We start from the raw sequence: 16,957 nt of genomic DNA on the forward strand, positions 1-16,957 counted from the left end.
CCTTTCGATGCATGTCAACGATCCTAATCATGTCTCCGAATACGCTAGCTCTTTAGGTGATTACGGGGGTTATAATGTGATTGTCAATCTCACTACTAGATAAGAATAGCCCAAAATTTGTCGGTAAGTGATGCTTACTAGTTGCATTCCCTACAGTCTATCACTTTCAAATTAGGTGCAAATAACGCAGATAGCCCTTGAGTGATTTGCGCGCATTCAATGAACAAACAATAAGCTTCACAAACTTGAAGAAGGTTGTGTGTGTTTTCTTATAGCAAAGCCACATTGAGCTATCTGCTAAGTCTACTGAGGTGAATCAAACCCATGGTATTAGTGTTGTAATTCCGTAGACTTACCGCTGTATCAGCGGGAGACTGCAGAATATTTTCCAAAATTAAACCACGGATGGTTCTTGTACTTAAAAATCATTTGGAAATATATGCAGTTTTTGAAACTTAAAACACACTCACAATAACCAGCTATATACAACTATATTTCTTGCGTAAGTTTACTCCTCAGTAACTACGTTTGTTTTATCAGGATGTTCCGTATATTAATATCCATTTTACGCAACACCTTCAACGTTTATGGAATAATAGTCACACTATAAAACTTATGATGAATGTGTAATATTTTGCTAAGAAAAGTTACCTGTAGATTAAGATATAAATATGTTTAAATATTCTTAAATCACTGATTTAATCAGGAACTGCAGTAACTAAATGTAAATGATAGTGAATTTTACATCACTACTCATTTTCTTGGCGACTTAATTTACTCTAGCACTCAACTCGCAATCCGAAGGTTGCGGGTTGGAATCTCTGTCACACCAAACATGCTCGCCTTTTCAGCCTTGGGGCGTTATAATGTGACTGTAAATGCCACTATTCGTTGGTAAAAGAGTAGCCCAAGAGTTGGCGGTGGGTGGTGGTGACTAACTGCCTTCTTACACTAGTCTTACACTGCTAAATTAGGGACGGCTAGCGCAGATAGCTCTCGAATAGCTTTGCTCAAAATTAAAAACAAATTAAACCAATCCATTACAATCATTCGAGTAATAATTCAGTCGCTATAAACTTAGCTCTCTTATATTTTCAGTAGAAGCTATTTATTTCCTTCGAAGAAATTATTCATCAACCATTGTAGGTAGTAACACTTTCAAGGTGCACATTTATCAAGAAACGAAAATATCAAGGGTTACTTGAAATGTGACACATGTTTCTGTTCATTGAAATAGAACATTGGATTTTTAAATTGTCTAAAAAACTTTTTTCTTTCACTTCCAAAAAGCGCATGTAAATTGCTTTAAATTTATTACTTATTTTCTAAGACTACGCCACCTATATTTTCAATTAAATATCCACCTAGCTCACAACATTCTTGTAATTCAATTGAATGACTGTAACGCCATAAATTGTCATATTTGCTGAAAAACAGGCAAACATTTTATCATAATGTTTTTAGAAATGTATTGTTGTTGAATGTTTATAATACTGTTGTACTTGTTATCATTAATTCAGGCTTACTTTTCCGGTCGATTCGCCAGATGACGCTGTTATTCGTTACACGCGACACTTTTTTTTGGGCTTGATTAATTGAAGCCGTACTTTGTGCACAGTTCGGCCTCAACTTCAGGACACTTGGTAATCATTGTCGGGCTTAGAAAATCGCAACCGCTCACTTCGTCGCTTTCGAGTTTAACAAGTATTTGAGTCACTTAACTACGTGTCTCAAGTCCCCAGTTAGGCTCTATCAGTAATGATGATGAATTTGTCAACTGAGGAATTTTTACAAGACACATTTGTTTTCACTCTGCCCTCGTTTTCACCAGTATTTCTGCTTCAGTTCCTCTTTTCTTCTTCACGAACTTACAAGAATAAAAAAAGCTATGGTTTAGCTGGGCTGACTTTTAGACTGTCAGCTTTAGGCTCACAAAGAAAACAACAAACCCAATCACTTGGAAAAAAATGATCTTGCTGCTTAATCGGGCAAATTAAATTAAAACTTTTAATATTTTTAACAGGTGAACATTGGGGGTTGTTGTTGTTATAAGTAGGTCAAAAGTTGAATATATCAACGACAAAGACAAGTAATATTTGTACAAAATTCACAATCGCCGTATATACCATGAAGTTTAAATATATATATATAAAGCCTCTATCAATTATAATAATGTATGAAAAAACGTATTTATGTTTAATGCATATTTCTATGTGGGAATTTCGAGAGAAGTTAGGCACTTTGTTTTCGGACTGGTTTATGCGACAGTCAGGTTTACAACCATTCGAAATGTTATAAGAACTGATGACAGTCAACTAGTTCAACTAAAGGTTTTAAAAGGTAGGACACTAATTACCCCGACGATTCTTACCACTGATGAGATAAAATTTAAGGCCAAATCTGACAAATTTGCGTTATGTTTCGATTTTTGTTTTGTTTTGTAAATTGCCCGTAAAACTTTAATAATTAACAATAAAACAACTGTTATTTTTACAAATTTTATTCATTTCAAGCATCTACGTAACTTTAACTCCAATTTATTGAAAGTTTAAAATATTATTATTTTAGCTTGTGTTATTGTTATAATTACACATTTCCTAACTAGTTCAGGAACACAATGTGCCGGAAGGATATTTTCTCTGACACTAATGTAAAAATCTTTCGTCTCAGATCTGTATATTTTCTGGGCAGCAATCTTTAGAAGTTTTTAAATGCACTAAAATATTTGGCTGGTGTAGCAAGTACTGGATATTTAAATTAAAGATGAAAGTTATATTAATGGACAATTATTTTTCTATACTTATTCTCTAGGCCCAGAATGGCCAGGTGGTTAAGGCGCTCGACTAGTAATCTGAAGGCAGTGTGTTCAAATCCCCATGCTCGCCATTGTATCGTGAGGGCGTTATAATGTAACGGTCAATCCCACTATTCGGTGGTAAAAGAGTAGCCCGAGAGTTGGCGGTGGGTGATGATGACTAGCTGCCTTTACTCTAGTTTTACGCTGCTAAATTAGGAACGGAAATAGTCTCTGTTTCAGTAAATCCTAATTTACTTTGGCCATTTTTACAGGAAATTTAATACGCTTTCTTCATATCTACTATTTCGTCACCTGATCATGACAGTTTATATAATTCACAACTTTAAACACCTAACTCAGTGGAGTTGATCTATCTTCACAATCATGGTTAATACGTATGTGACAGTCGCCCGGTAGGACAGCGATATGTTTTTGGATTTACAATGATAAATTCAGGGATTCGATCACTCTCGGTGTGCACAGCAGATGGCTCAATGAAGCTTTGTTATAAATACATTTTACCCCCTTACCATTATATCAAGCAGTATTATTGCAAAATATTAAATTCGGGTATGTATCAATAAGGTGTTGATTAGAATTGCTATAATTAATTTCAACAGCGTTTAGCTTATAATAAAACTAAGTATCGAGAATGTGGATCTTCTTTGAATTTTCAAAGGTGTAACGGATTTTAGCAAGAATTTCAATAAATTACGTTCTAAACAAAACTGAAAAGATGATCTTGTAAACCGTATATAGACCCATTACGTCAATGGTAATATATAATTGTACGCATGTTTAAATTTATATAATTAATTATTTCTTGAGAATATAAATACTTCCTATGATTAGTATTAAGCATTAAAAGTGATGTTCGTAATTAAGAGAAATGTAACATATATAGCTAGTTTTTATAGAGTCGTGGAATAAACGTAACTAATTATTCAGTTACATAACTGTAACGTCCCAGCTTGATATCTCATCCTCATAATCGTAGTTAAGTAGAAGACAATATGGAGAATTCTCTTTTAAATATTCCATCAGAAACATATCAGACAAACACTAAAATTGCAGCCTCTTTATTCTTAACACGAAATCCAGGTGTTTCTTTTACTGCTGTTTGTGTGATGTCCACTTTAGTCCAAACGTATCAATAAACATCCATCTTCATTGCTTTCTACAAGCACGAAAGATACGTTTTCAAGAATAGCTACATATACTTCGTCTAACACGACGTGATCTATGACCAAAATAAATTACTTAGATGAATGTTCTAACAGTTGGAACCTTTCTAATATATCTAAAATTTAAGTTAGAATGTTTGCTTAAACACCGTAAATAAATTCAACGTTCTTTTAATATATTTGATAAAAAAAATACAATAATGATTAAGTAGTGAACTTTTATTCTAACCGTACAAAAGAGCGCTTGTGCAGCGCTTAAACTGTATTCGAAATGTTTCTAAATATACATAGCTAGCATTCCGTGAATAGTTGTAGCTCACCGTGGGCGGGTAGCTATATAATGTGTTTCTTGTCCATTCTTTGACTCGCCACTTGACACTGGCAAGTTTAAGATTATAGCGCTAGACAGTGCGACAGAAGAACCAGAGATGGTTGTTACTGAATACTAGAATGACTTTGTTAGTAGTAGAAAGCGAAATAAAAATGGCTATGGAGAAAATAGGACGTTACTTCTGGCTACTATTCTGAAACGTTGAGTGACAGCATTTGGATTTTGAGTTAAAAGGACTGTTCCAGACTCTTTCTGTATTCTATTCTTCTTACTGTATTGGTAGTTTGTGGGGGCTAAGAAGACAGTTTGGCAGATTACTTGGTTCTCCCTTCTCACAGGTTATTGACTTAAGTCACTTGAGACTTTCGCAACCGAACCTTCAATTCTCAAACTTTTTTTTTCTACAGTTATTATAACACTAAGTAAGTAAAGCTATTTCATTGGAACCAACAATGTGTTCTCGAAACATCCATTCAAAGGTTAAGTGAAGATCAAAAGAATGTTCTAAGTGAAATTGATCAAAGGATGAAGTATAAACTAGTTTAGTAGTAAAAAGGAAAACAGAATCTGAGAGCATGATAAAAGAAACAGAATAGAAAACGCTAAAAAAAAGTTTATAAGTTTCCTGATTTACATTAAAATAAGCAAAATGGCATATTCAAAAGGTAAAATAAGCCACTGAGAAAAACAAAGGAAATAAAAATAAGACAAGCTCGTTTTAAATGTTTGTTCTTGAACATATGCCTAGCTCGAAACACGTTTTTTTATGAAGGACTGTTCATCATTTTCTTTATCACTCATTAGGTTCTCTCTACAGTTATTGTCAGCACATTATGATAATTAAAGAGTATAATGCAAGTGTCGTTCAGTATTGTACACATCTTGTTAAATCATTCAGTGTTATATACACTTTGTTAAATCGTTTATTGTTGTATACATCTTGTTAACTCGTTCAGTGTTGCATACATCTTATTAAATCGTTTATTATTACATTTCGGGTATTGTATCGAGTTCCATACGTGTCTTTACATCGTCTAGTTTACAACAACAAGTATTTTTTTATTAAAACGGTTCGTGAGGATTATTTGAGTTTCACTCGGGTACCATCATGTTAAACATCAATTCGGAATTACTATAAATATAAATAACTCACAACTTACTTGAGCTTCACTCTGGTACCATCATATAAATATCTCACAACTTACTTGAGCTTCACTCTGGTACCATCATATAAATAACTCACACATCAAGCTAATCTTATTCTGTCGTTTATTTTTTCTTTCTCAACGTAAATTAAAAAAAAATTAACCATAAACAAAACAATCTATTTGTAAAGTTATTAAAATGAATGTTTAAAACACTGTATATCTTCTTCCGTTATTTTCTTACGTTTTCAAGTGATTCTGCTACTCATTTTGCACAATAAAATGTAAAATTACGTAATAACAAATCTATTTGCAGTAAATTATTATTATGACCAGTACTCTATTCAGTGTTATATATATTTATCTAGGTTAATATACGGATCAGCAGTCATAAAGTCAGATTTTTTTTCTTTGTCGTAAAACGCACAAGTTCACAAAGGGCTGAATTTGGTGTCTCCACTGCCATTATCCAAACAATATTTTTAGCTTAATAAGCACTCAGACTTACTGATAAACATCAGAGAGGAAAGCATAGAGGCAGATACATATAGGTAAAACAAAAGATCAAAGGTCACAAAGATAGATAAGGATATGTAAATAGATACACAGACAACTATATATACATATATAGACTGGTAAACTTAAAAAAACAGATACCAATAAATGAGTAGAGAGCTTATTTTAACGAAATATTTTATAAAATAGGATTAACAAATTGGTGATTATACTGTGTTAGTTTTCTGAAATTATTTGTGTGAAATGATGTATAATTATTTTCAGTGTTCCTATAACTAAGGCTGTAAAAATACAAAGTTTTAAAATATAAGAAATTGTTATACACATTATGAGTTCGTTTTAAAAACTGATTGTGATGTTTTTTTAACATTCTTGTTTTTTAAGTTATTTTAAGATGCTATATAGGACTTCCTAAAAACGCTTTTCAAAACTGGGATTTTTTAAAGAACCGAACGGCATCTGATAGGCACATTTTTAACAGCCAAACTAGATTCATCCATAAACTTTGAACAACTTGTAATTAATTTCAAAGTTTATTGATATCAGTGTACCTAGAAAAACAGTTTGCATCAGTGAATCCGTGTATATATGCATGCAAGCTCACATGGAAATCTAATATTTCTATTGGATAAATCACAATGGCGTTTTTACATTTATAGCAGTGCAAAGTAAATGATGCTTATCGTTCTTTGTTTTATTCGAGTACAAAACTACGATCTTTCTAGCATTAACTTTAAAGATATTAGTTCAATAATATAAACAGACACGTAATAAAACACATTATGTCAATGTTTTACGTTTTCGTGGTTTATAAATAATTCAATACCTTTAACATCTCAATACAATTTCCACGATGCTCCGAAAAGAAAAATCAACAAGTTTGTTTTGAATTTCGCGCAAAGCTACACGAGGGCTATATGCTTAGATGTGTAAGACCAGAGGGAAGACAGCTAGTCATCACCACCCACCGCCAACTATTGGGCTACTCTTACCAACGAATAGTGGGATTCATCGTCAGATTATAACGTCCCCACGAATGAAAGTGCGAGCATGCGTCGTGTGATGGGGATTCGAGCCCGCGACCCTCAGATTATGAGTCTAACGCTTCAACCCACCTGGCCATGCCGGGCCAAATCAATAACTATGGCAAAAATTTAAATAGGCTTCGCACGAAAGCACGAGCTTACTGCTATATACTGTATGGCAATTAGCTTTAATAATCACTGCTACAACTTCATTTATGTACAATTCTCTACAGTTAACTCCCCGTGGGAAAGAATAGAATTGTAGGTTTCAGATGATACACAAATGCGATTTAGACACACACACAAAAGACATGACGACATGTGGTTTTTACTCTTCTTTATATCATATTTTTAAAAAAATACTGTTTTATAACTATTATATATTTTTAATTATCCGTAGAAACAAGATGTTAGCACGAAACATGTTATGTACAAATATACACTTCGTTAGCAGTCATTCCAAGTTTCTTTCTCTAAATCCAAATGCAACAACTCCATATTCTGCTTAGTAGGTTCAGTTTTCTTTTTGTCAAACCACGTAGTATAGTATTCTACTAAATTATGCTGGCACACACAGCACACGTTTCGTATGGTGGAAGTATATATTTATTCTACTTTTCATTTTTGTTTGCTACACAGTGTTTTGTAGTGAAATATGTTAGTACATACGTCGTACCCGAAAACACGAATTTATCTTGTAATTATGATTCTTTAATTAAGAATATATTTTTCACCATTATCCTGTTGTGTCAAACTGCATACTATGCTGCCATCTATTGATAACCTTTTACAAATCGGAAGCAATTGCTTTGTTTGGTCACGTAACGTTCAAAGTTCTAGATTATGACATGATAATTAAACATCGTTGGACCTAAAAACAGAAACAACACATACGCCTCCTCAACATATACATATTTATGTTTGTTAAAAGCATCATATTATTCTTAATCAATTACCTTAATAGAACGTAGTTTTAAGAATCTAACTGCATCATAACATTCATGATGCCATGATTGTAAACATTTGTTTTGTTTGTTGTTTGTTTTAATGCAAATCTACACAATGAGCTATCTGTACTCTGTCCATTGTATGAAATCAAACACTGAATTCTAGAATGGTAAGTCTGTAAACTTACCACTGATCCACCGAGGTGAGGGGGGTATAAAACGATCTCTCTGCCTGCCAAATTGTAAGCATTCGTAGATACATGATTTTTATTCTACATCAAAAAGATTATGTTAAGGGTTTTCAAAAATATTGAACTATAATTTAGTATATTTGTAATTAAAGCTTTCTATTATACAAAAACTTTTCAATTTCACTTTCGATTTAAATGGTTTAGTATGGACACCTAAAATGTTTGCATCCATCCTTAAATCACGTCTCCAAGACAAAAACTAATCTATAATAGAACTCAAATATTACATAAAAATGTATCAGGTAAAAATGTATTTGTGCTTATATTTTGAGTTTATCACTATGCTAAGGCAAGTTATTTCATGAAATAGTTCAAAAAGAACTATACATAAATAGTATTTAAATGCGTCGTTAGGTGGCGATAGCGTTTATAAAGATTTGTCATGATTGATAGTTTATTTTTTAATTTTATTTCAACAAAATAAAGCTTCATGAATAATTTCATTAATTAACAATATATAAAAATTCTGGTCCGTATAGTAAGTTAGTAGAAAGGTGGGGTAAAAGATTTATGTAAGATCAAATATTTCATTTTATATTTCCCCATTCGAAGGTTTTACGTTCAGATAAGAAATTTGAAAAACATCTGGAAAAATATAGTAATGCAAATAATTATAGAAATTTGTAGTGCCATAGATATACATGAGTCCTAAACAAAGAATGGTTACAAATAAATGGTCAGGAAATTATTAAAGGAAATACTAATAAAATAGAAGTATTTCACAACTTCACAACTCACTAATCATTTGTACTTGCTGTAATTGAATAATATACTATAAGTTTATTAATGTATACTTGCGAATTAGTGTTCCATATCTCCTCTGTTACTTACTATAAGTTCAGTCAAGTTGTATGTTTCCGTTTAATAATCTCAATTCTTCATATAAGCCTTATCAGTCTTATCGGTATTCTTACTTAATAACCCTTTGTGCAGGACAAGCATGTGCCAGTGTTTCATGGGCCTCTTTACCTTCCATATACTGTTTCCCCACATCTTTTAATTACTTCCCTTAACACTTGCTGGAAGATGAACTACCAGTGATGATATGATAAATAAAAATACTATTGTACTTGCCTGTAGTCAGATTACCATTAATATTGTGTAAATATCCAACACCAATGGCTGAAATAGAGAAGAAAAAAAACTTGTATCGGTCCCTTAGTATATTTTATTGTGGAGGGTATTTTTAATATTGTTCTCCTCTCTAACATCGAATAAACTAATGTTGATTGTTGTCAAACAATTATAATTTCGGTTCGTCTATTAAACGTAACATCTTCCAGTTTTTCTCACCCAATAATTTTATTTCTGATATTTTTTTTTGGTTTAATTAATCTCCTAGGTTGTGGATTTTGAACAGCTACACGCCTAATTTCGAGCTAATGAGCATCTCAGTGTTCTGGAGGTAATAGTCACACCTGTGCTTACAGCTCGGTCATTGGTAGTATTTCTACTGCCATGTATCACACAAGAAGCCTACTCTGCGTTTTAAATAAATCTTTTCTATCATCATCACCATAAGTTTCACGTACCCTCTCGAAGGTTTCCAGACAGCTCCTATTGAAACATAAAATTTTACTTCAATATTTCTCATGGATTATCTTTTACCAACGAAAACTTTGATATTTACACGTTTGACATACGTCCTTTACCTTCTACAAGTCGTGAGTTCACTCACCATACTACTGCTGGGAATACTATTACTACCTGTACTTTTATGGATAGTATGTTGGTGTGACATTGCTTTAGTTGGTTGTATGAGAATCAGTAATAGTTTAAGGTATTTACGCATGGCTGTACTCTGGTGCAGTTTGTCTTGTACTAATTTTATTCACTGTTCCATAATTATCTTCAATAATATATAAATATATACATAATTTGATACGAGTGCCTTTCATGTTAACTGATATGAGAGCTAATGGTCAAATTTAATCTACTAAAGTAATCTCTGTGGACGAATTTTCATAACCTACTAGATGTTCAGTATCTTTTTGCACCAATATTATTCTACGCAATAGACATTTATATGTAAAATTAGCCTATACAATAACGTGGAATGTAAAAAGTTGTTATGTACACTATGATAAGCCACTAACAGTAGTTACGAGAAGAATAGCACTATTACATTTATGTTCACAAGTCAAATACAGTAACGTAAATTATAACTGCTGAGAGTTACGTACGAGGGCTGTTCAAAAAATACGCGGACTGACGTCATAAAACAAAATGTACTTTATTTCGAAGTTACAGGTCTGGGACCCCTTCAAAGTACTTTCCTCCCCAACGCACACACTTATCCCAACGGTGTTTCCACTTGTTGAAACAGTCCTGGTACGCTTCTTTTGTAATGTCCTCCAGCTCCTTCATCGCATTTGTCTTAATCTCGGGAATAGTCTCAAATCTTCTTCCTTTCAAGGGTCTTTTGAGTTTGGGGAACAAGAAAAAATCGCAAGGAGCAAGGTCAGGTGAGTAGGGGGGTGGGGAAGAACAGTGATCGAGTGTTTGGCCAAAAACTCACGAGTTCTGAGGGCTGAATTTCGCAGCAACGCTGTGCATCTTCAATTTTTCCGTCAAAATCTCGTAACAAGATCCAAATGATATCCCACACTCTTCAGCAAGCTCCCTGACAGTCAGACGTCGATTTGCCCACACCAGGGTGTTGATTTTGTCGACGTGTGGGTCGTCAGTTGACGTGGAAGGACGTCCAGGACGCTATCATTTTCAATGGACTGTCGACCATCCTTAAAACGTTTATGCCACCTGAAACATGCCGTACGCTTCATAGCAACATCACCATAAGCCGTGTTAAGCATAGCAAAAGTTTCAGTCGCAGATGTTCCAAGTTTAACACAAAATTTCACAGCAACTCGTTGCTCCTTCAGGTCATTCATTCTGAAATCCGCCAAACGAAAAAATCGCACTTCACTTAAAACCGCGTAGTTAATACACAAATGAAGATATCTGCAATCGGAAAATGGCGTCGTAATCAGCTGATATGTGCAAACCTAGCGACACAAAGCGGATTTCCCTGGAACCAACTGGATTTAATTTCGCGCAGTGCTATACGAGGGCTACCTGCGTTAGCTGTCCATAATTTAGCAGTATAAGGCTAGAGGAAACGCAGCTAGTCATCACCACCCACCGCCAACTTTTGGGCTACTCTTTTACCAACGAATAGTGGGATTTAGCGTCACATTATAAAGTCTGAAAGGGCGAGCATGTTTAGTGTGATGGAGATTCGAATCAGCGACCGTCACGTTACGAATCGAAAGCTTTAACCCACCTGGCCATGTCGGGTGGCTTGGTTTGTGTATTATTATATTACTCCTGCTTCATTCAACATAAAATAATTGTCCGGATGTGTTTTTACAGCTCAATTTCTTCAACTTCCTGGTTACACTAGTTAGTTATACTGTTACATCTTTCTATATAAATCCTTATCATTATCATCATTCCTGTTCTACCACATCTAAACGCGACCTTTTTTAACTTTTCATTTTTTTAATGATTACTCGTTACGTATTTTTATGAGCTCACTACAGAAAGAAAAAAAGACGATTACACAAAAATTGAACCACCTTCTATATTTTTCCATTTAAATACAACTGATCGCAAAACCAGCGTATTATGGAGTTTGATTTCAATACCCAATTATGTTTTCGGGCAATATGAATAACAAGAAGTTTTAAACTCAAATTTATCGTAAGTCTATGAGCATTTATGTTCGTGAGGTGTTTGTTTATTTCAAACCGTTTCTGTTGTAGTATATTACAAAGTACTGATAAAGTTATATCCTCTAATTTTACTTGTGTCAACAAGAAGCTCGATTTATCATATCTTTTTTTATTCCAACTAATGGGTAACTCTATCAAATGACTGACAGATATATGTACACAACTCAAGTCTCATAATACGTGTGACTCCAATGCTAAATTGGTACTTTTGGTCAAACTACATCGCAGCAAATATCTCTATCCACAACCGATTAAGATTTTTTTTTAACCAAATGAAGATTATCGAAAAGTTATAAAGAGCTCCCACATCCGCTATATTAAAATTTAATAAATAATTAAAATTAACATTTTAAAATCATACAATTATAAAATGTTATCCCATCTTTAAGCCTATAAATAAGATTAAAATGTTATAGAATACTATGGATGAAATAAAATTAGAAGTAAAAACTGGTATGTACAAATAGACTGTGGATGTATAACTATTTTTATTGGTCCAGTTTAAATAATTTTAAAATATAGGTTATAAAAAATTAAAGGTTACGTAAGAAATAAAAAATAGAAACTAAGCTGTAGCAAAATAGGTAAAAACACAGATGAAACTAGTCAAATATTACATTTGGTCAGTCCTACTATATGATGCTGAAATGTGGACAATATCTGAAACGATTGCTAAAATGGTAGAAACATTTGAAATGTAGATCCATAGGAGAATATTTAAAATATATTGCATAGAATATAAGACAAGTGAACAAGTATTAGAAATGATGAAAACCAGAAGAAAACTATTATTAATTATTAAGAAAATAAAATGTGAGTACTTTGGACATATAATTAGAAGAACACAAATACTATTACTAGAAAGGAAAAAGAGGAAAAGGCCGACCAAGAAATATTTATATGAATAGCTTTAAAGGTTGGATGGAAACATCATATAGTAACTGTGTTAGAACGATGGTAAGTTAAGAACATTGACACTCAGTGACAGTCAACCTATTCCGAGCAGATTACATATGATGATAATAGCAAAGGTTGACAAAGGAATTATGTAAATAACAATGCGATATGTAATATCATACGACATAGAAAAAACTAAAAATTATTGTCTTGCAAGTAACTCCTGGAAAACGAGTAGTGGACGTCGAAACACGTATATGTATAAATGTGCTTTTAAAGTGGAAGCCTTTGACCGCTTCAACAAACTTTAAAAAATTATGTAAATATCAAACGTTAATTTGTATTAAAATTTGAATGATGTACAAGTGCAAATCATTCATGTATTTTTTATTGACACTGTAGTGTCACAATTTATCTGTTACAATACTTTATATTCTCCGCTGGGATAATGGTGAGCATTTGGATTTACAAACTAAAATCAGGTGTTTGATTCCTCTTGATGGACACAGAAAATAGTCCGATGTAGCTTTGCTATAAAAAACACAACCACCCACAATACTTTATTGATTCTTCTATATCTATATATTACTTATACGTACAGTGGTTTAATTTTCGTTGTGTAAATAATAATATTTACCCATTTTATCTGTTTTAAGTTAATAAAACACAGTAATGTTGAATATAACATTACATTATTTATTTTAATGGTTTCCGTTAAGGATGACGGATAACTCCGTTGGACAATGCAGATTCTCTCATCTGAACACATATTTATGATTTAACTGTATGAACATTTTGGGCTTAAAAGGGCTGTTATATGCCCTTCCGGAAAGCATATTTTTTCCTGTGGTGTCGCACAATCTGCGAAACACCGAACATTGTCAAAATGTAATTCTGATTTATTTTGTTTCACGGCGACTTCATATTCAAAGTTGTTTTAACACAACGCACTCAGTTTTTTGTTGACTATAGTGAGATGGATATAACTTGTAAACTATGACAATAATAATAAAGATGCATTCACATAAATTATACTAGAACTTTGGTTTATGTGTTAAGACCATAAGGGTACTAGTAAAGTCATAAGATTCGTTAGACCACAAAGGCATTGTTTCTCTTACTGTCATAATCATCACAACACAATCGTAGAGACAGTGAACACTGTGACACCAAAAATATACTACAATGTAGTATACATATTCTATAGTTCACTTATATAGATGATAGTAATGCCGGTACAATATAGATTATGAAGTTTCGCGTAGAAATATGAAAATCAATTTTAATACGTAGTGTTGAACATGAAATACTTTAAACACATTTCTAAACACTTATGAGTGAAAGTATAGAAGAATATGCTGTTATACCTCAATCACACTGCATATTTACTACATTACATATTCAGTTTCGTCGAATACCATGGTTTAGACGTAGTAATGATTTAGCGACTATTTATGTCATCAACTTTCATGATTCGCAGCCGTTATGATACGAACCAGATTTAGTGGCTGAATTGCAATTAATATCAGTTTTATTTATGTCATGTACACGTTATATTTTTAAGGCAAAGATTAGCAACACACATTATATGCTTATTCCTAACACCGATTACTTATTTATATAGACAAAAATCACTCAATGGCGTAAATCTTATTAAATCAACTACAAGTACGAAAGGTTCAGATGGTAGAGAACGTAAACGTTGTTCAACTTGGCTGAGGTTTATTGTTTGATTGTTAATAACGATTACGTTGCAAGATAGGCCACTATAAGTTAATTTCTGTCCTAGAGACTATATCCTCGTTGCAATGTTGATCTGGGCTACGATTACGTCATGATTTCTACCATTGAGACAGTAATGCTGTGATTTTATCTCTAATAGTGAAAATACCAGTGGTTTAAGACATTATCAATCTAATTTTGTCGAATAAGCCTTAACATGGTGGCGATGCGTGAAGCAGTGTGTTTCTAATAACTATATAAATACATATATATTTAACACTAGCTACACTTCTTTTCTCAAGTCTATTAGTATATATATATATATATGTATATGTTCATTTGTATACAGGTTAGAAAATAAAAGATTATGATATATTAAAAGTAGCAGTACTGAAATATATACAGAAGTTTCTTTTGCTTCATTTTTTACTTAACAAAAAATAACACGATTAACAGAATAATATTACTTATTTAAAATGTACAATTAATGGTTTAAAATAGACTCAATGTTAACAAAATAAGAACATGCGTAGCGTTAGTTTTTAATATCATTTAATTAGATCGGAAAACGTCGTTGACCGAAACTTGACAAAATTCAATCTACTTACAGATTTTTGGACCATTTTTAATTTTCTTTAAAATTTCCGAATCATTGCGTACGTTCTTTTCAATCGGTAAGTAGCAGCATAAGTTAATATTTTAGTTGTGAAAATGAATTTGACTTATATTTAGGAGTAAATTGTACTCCATGACATTAACAGATATTTTGTGTTAATCTGAAGTTTTTGTAGGGGACCGATGCGTGAACAATACCTTATCACTTCTGAAACGTCTGAGCTGTACATTACTTTTACAGCCACATATTCTTCAGTGGACACATTCAGTTTCAACACATTATCAGAAAACTCCAGCATTTATGTCTTTGTAGAATGTTTTAAGTAGTTTTATGCACATTCTAAGTATTATGTTTATTTATTTCAAAATTTAGTAGGATGCTTTTCATTTTTGACATTGTACTTAATGAGCAAATAGAATATAATAAACTGTTCATGTCAAATAAGATGAAATAATTAAATAAAACTAAACTGAGTTTCTACCATCTGCGTGTGAAGCCAGTCATTCCTTAACATCCTGTTTTATTCGACACCAATCAGTTGGCTTTGATAACATATTCCGTTCGTGACATAAATATCATAGCAAGTCTACAACAATTTTCCAAATCATCTCTTACCATCTAATCAGTCATCAAACAGCTTCAATATCTTGTCGGTTTCATGTGTCTTCTTCCAGTTCTCATGACCATGTGATGAAATTCCCAACCCGCCCTTATCTCTTTCTTTTTAACTTGATTATAGTTTTGACATTCAATCGAAGGGTTGTACCTATACAAATCGGTTATTCCTCAGTTGCATTGCAATATTTCTAAGTATTTTGACATAAACTTTTAAGAAATGTTACACATCACATGTCAAGTGTAGATAGAACACGAAAATATGCTTTGTGAAAATTCGTCTTATTTATGCCTCCAAAATTTGTATTAGAATTATTTAAGTCTCTAGATTTAATTATTAAATTGTTTATTTGTCTCATGAAAATAATGTCCATTAGAACTATAGCAATGTGTTGTGTTTACTGATAAATATAATCACTAGTTTGTCGTCTACCGGCCCAGCATAGCTAGATGGTTAGAGCGCTCGACTCGTAATCTCAGAATTGCGTGCTCGAATACCTGTCACACCAAACATGCTCGTCTTTTCAGTCGTGGGGGCGTTATAATCTGACGTTCAATCCACCTATTCGTTGGTAAAAGAATAGTCTAAGAGCTCCCGGTGGTTGGTGATGACTAGCTGTCTTCCCTCTTGTCTTACACTGCTAAGTTAGGGACGACTTACACAGATAGCCCTCGTGTAGCTTTGTGCAAAATAATCAAACAATTAAAGCAAGTGTCGCCCTCACCCTCATTGGCACAGCGGTATGTCTGCTGACTTATAACGCTTAGAACCGGGTTTCAATACCCGAACTGGACAGAGCACAAATAGCCTATTGTGTAGCTTTGTGTTTAACAACAACTGTAGTTTGTTTGTAGTTGAGCGTGAAGGTACACAAAAGGTTATCTGTGCACTGCTCACCACGGGTATTGAATCCCGGTTTCAAGCGTTGTAGATCCGCAGACATTTTTCCTCTGTGTCACTGGGTGGCTGCGCTCACTAGACAGCAAATGCTTTATAGAATAGTTAAATTCGTTTATGTTGACTATGAACTACTCTCAATGATACGTCTAAGCATCCGAAAAAAAGCGTTATTATAGTTAGATGTATATGAAAGTGAGAATAAACTATCTCCAGGGTGTATTTTAAATATTTTACTTCCTCCGTGTCGATAGACTATCGATGTAAAAATAATGCTAT

General features: G+C 33.1%; 1 protein-coding gene across 1 annotated transcript in view; it reads right to left on the minus strand.

Annotated features, from left to right (window-relative positions):
• LOC143232117 (uncharacterized) overlaps positions 1-15,901 on the minus strand; it is a 54,909-nt gene extending 39,008 nt beyond the window's left edge. Inside the window, exon 1 of the transcript XR_013017380.1 lies at positions 15,781-15,901. The gene's annotated coding sequence lies outside the window, so the exon portion shown is untranslated. The remainder of the gene's footprint in view (positions 1-15,780) is intronic.
• Between the last annotated feature and the right edge of the window lie 1,056 nt (positions 15,902-16,957).

This window comes from Tachypleus tridentatus, chromosome 11 (assembly GCF_004210375.1).
Source record: "Tachypleus tridentatus isolate NWPU-2018 chromosome 11, ASM421037v1, whole genome shotgun sequence".
NCBI classification, from domain to species: Eukaryota; Metazoa; Arthropoda; class Merostomata; order Xiphosura; family Limulidae; genus Tachypleus; species Tachypleus tridentatus.